Source organism: Uloborus diversus, chromosome 5 (assembly GCF_026930045.1).
Source record: "Uloborus diversus isolate 005 chromosome 5, Udiv.v.3.1, whole genome shotgun sequence".
In the NCBI taxonomy this organism is placed as follows: Eukaryota; Metazoa; Arthropoda; class Arachnida; order Araneae; family Uloboridae; genus Uloborus; species Uloborus diversus.
In genome coordinates this window covers 87,361,529-87,365,029 of record NC_072735.1, presented here as the reverse complement: position 1 = coordinate 87,365,029, position 3,501 = coordinate 87,361,529, and the positions used below count along the sequence as shown (strand labels likewise).

Sequence of the window (3,501 nt, the reverse complement as noted above, 5' to 3'; positions counted from 1 at the left end):
GCTAGCGCTAATTGTTTTACATTCGGTTTCGTATGTTTCTAATTTCTGAATTATGATTTAATTCTGTCATGCATCATCAATAAAATTCTCACGGATACATGGCGGTAGTTTTCTTTTTAATTGATCTTCCATTATTTCTTTAAACTTATCGAATTCAGTTATCTTTCTACCATTTTAATCCACACATGATAAAAAATAAAAATGGTTTACAACTGACATCCAAAATCTTGCCAAGCAAGTGTTCTTTGCTCGCACAATACCAAAACTATACCCTAAAATATAATCGCACTATTTTGGCGATGAAAATTCTCAGCGTTAAACATTTTTCATTCCGTTCTACGATAATACTGCATGCAATCCTTCTTTTGAGCTTAAGATTAAAAAAAAAAATTAATTTGAATTTTTGGCATCTTGAATTCAAATTATGTTTTTCGCAATCACGAGCGTGTGTGTTTGTGTAGGCGCATGTGTGTGGGTGCGTAAGTGTATGTATGCATGTGTGTGAGTGAGTGTTGTGTACGTGCGTGTGCGTGTAGGTGTTCGTGTGTGTGTGTGTAGGCGTTCGTGTGTAAGTCTGTGTAGGCGTTCGTGTGTGTGTCTGTGTAGGCGTTCGTGTGTGTGTCTGTGTAGGCGTTCGTGTGTGTGTAGGCGTTCGTGTGTGTGTAGGCGTTCGTGTGTGTGTAGGCGTTCGTGTGTGTGTGTGTAGGCGTTCGTGTGTGTGTGTAGGCGTTCGTGTGTGTGTGTGTGTAGGCGTTCGTGTGTGTGGGACATGGACGCCACCGCCCAGCAAAAGTGGATTTCGGGGGACAGTGCTCAGGACCAGCCGCGCCGCCGCCGGTGGACGGTGGTGCTGCAGGCCTGGTCCAAGCTGAAAAAGGAACCACAACGCCAAAGACAGTCAAATGAAAGCAATAAGCAATCGTGATTGCTCAAAAAAAAAAAAAAAAAAACATATTCTTACAAATTCACACAAAACAATAAAAAAAATTTACCTTGTATAAAGTTATCCTCTTCCAAAAAAAAAAAAATGCTTCGAATAGACTTGCAAATGCGAAGTTCGTTAATCCTGAGTTTTCCTTGTTTAGGATTTCACGCCATTTACGACAGTCAACTCACTTTTTATAGGGAAATAATAAAGACACATTATTTTGAGGAGCTCGAGAATAACATTAAGGGACAAAACACTTTCTATTGCTGAAAGCAATCCAAGACACATCGAATGCGTTAATAAATACTCATAACAAACTGTCTATGTTTACTCAACTGACATACGTGGAACGCAATGTTTTAGTTTTTTCGTCAGTTATGTAAATTACCGCAAGGTAGCGTATTCGAGCGCTGGAGTTGCGAATTCAGTTTTCGGCGAATAAACTCGAAGTCATTTATGATTCTACATAAAGATATGCGCAGACGATTTTTTTTTTTTTTGGCAAAGAAAATTATTTTTTTAAGTTGACATTTTTTTTTTCTTTTTTGGTAAGTGCATTAATTTATTTTAAAAAATGTTTTTGGCAACAGGGGAAAAAGAAACGATTTTTTTTTGATATGATGTATTTATTTTAATGAGCTTATTAATTTTAATTATTATTTTTTCGTTTTGAAAGCTGTTAAAGATTTGTTTTTAATGGAAAAAAGTGTATTAGCTGCTTTGTTTAAAAGTTGCTGCTATTTTATTTGTTCGTTTTTTTTACGCATCCAATTCCTAGAAATCAGATTAAAGTATTTTAAAAATATGTTTGAAAAAATTTGCGATTTTAGCTATTTTTGAGAATATTGATCAGGTACTAGAAAGTAGTAAGGGGGTATACGGGAAAGTAGGCTCGTCTAGTTCTAAACAGAACTTCTTGTTTAAAAACCAAATACACAAAACAATATATATAACATGTATAGTACTTGAATGGAATATTCAATTGGCCAAGAAATTTGATTTTTAATTCCATCCCCTTTTGGTTTACAGGGGTCTAAAAATGTCATTTTTCTCAATTTTCTGAGCCTTGAGAAGCTGCAATTTATAAAGGGTAAACAAACACACAATTACAGCTATATTTTCTCATTAGTGTGACTTCAGTGATTAGTTTTTGCCATATTTCACTTTGTGTTTTTATCCCCTAAGCGAGTTATGACCCTTTGAAATGAGTAAAAATTTCACATTTGACCTTGAACTTTGACCTGCTGCCATTATTTTAATTATTAAGTTACAGCTACATAACTCAGTGTGTGAGACTATTATCTAATTTACTTCAACATCAAGATGTGAAATGTTCTGCAATGGTTGTAATTCAATTAGATTTGGGCCAAAATGTAAAGGTCTAAAAGTCCCATTTTTGACTTCGAAAATGACTTTTGATGACCTCTTAAAAATCAAGGGTTAAGGTTAGAGAAAAACCATCACTCTGGTTTTAAACATCACTGGTTTTAAACATTACTCATATGCATCTTTTTGGGATATGAGTTTCAAAAAAATTAAAAATGGTCGAGTGCACTCATCCGTTGAATCTGTATGGAATGACCCTTCTACCAATTACCTTACATCTGAGAAAAATCCCTATTTCACTTTAAATTTAGTATTTATGTTATTTAACAGCATAGTTTAATAATTATGATGTGAAATATGTCATTGGTGAATCACTTATTTACCTCTAGTGGAATCTCCTGTTTTTTTTTTCTTCGAGGGCTGGCAAGTACTCCCCTGGTTGTGGTTCTGCACAGGAGTATTATGACAAGCAGGGGAACAGCGGGGCGGAACGTAAGGACTTGTATGAACCAAGCACCCCAATTTCCCTCCATCTTATCAAGAGTTATCAATCCTGCAGAATTTCGGGGTTGAATGGAACTGATCCCGCAGAACTGACTTTATTCTTCTAAAAGTTAAATTTTAAAACCGTTTACCCACCAATGTTCCAAAAATGGAACATGATATTTAACTAAAAATTTTCCCATGAAATAACGTTTAAATCGCAATATTTTATCAACATGTTTAAGTAGGCTTGCCAGATGTCCCGGTTTGACCGGGACAGTTCCGGATTTTAGACAAAGTCCCGGTGTCCCGGACGGATTGCTTGGCGTCCCGGAAAAAAATTTACTCGAAAAAAAAAATGTTTTGTAATAACTAAGAAGGATTATTTAGAGTATTTACTTTCTCTTTTTTTCACCGCACTGAATGAAAAATCAAAACTATAGAAGAGCGATATTCTGCTAATACATTGTATTGCTGTAATCGTATGGTCTTGTCTCGCCAATCGGTCTTCTGCGGTTGAATCCAATATTCGGCACAAAAGGGTGCAGCTTCAGCTTTAGCCCCAGAAGAAATGCGTTTCGCTGCACATTACATCCCTTCGAGTGATATAATATTGAAGTAGCTCGTCCGTGACCTAGGCTCGTCTCGGCGCCCGCGTTTATGATCGAGATAAAATAAGTGAATCAATCAGCAGTGCCTGTTGTATTAGTAAGCTAGTGGTGTTGAACTTATGTTTTAAGTTTATATTTATGCATTCTCTGTTG

General features: G+C 36.0%; 1 long non-coding RNA gene across 1 annotated transcript; it reads left to right on the top strand.

Moving 5' to 3' along the window:
• Positions 1–410: 410 nt before the first annotated feature.
• On the top strand, positions 411–956 carry LOC129222230 (uncharacterized). The gene is made up of 2 exons (XR_008580574.1): positions 411–536; positions 607–956. It is a non-coding gene; the product is annotated as an uncharacterized LOC129222230 (long non-coding RNA).
• The last annotated feature ends 2,545 nt before the right edge of the window (positions 957–3,501 follow it).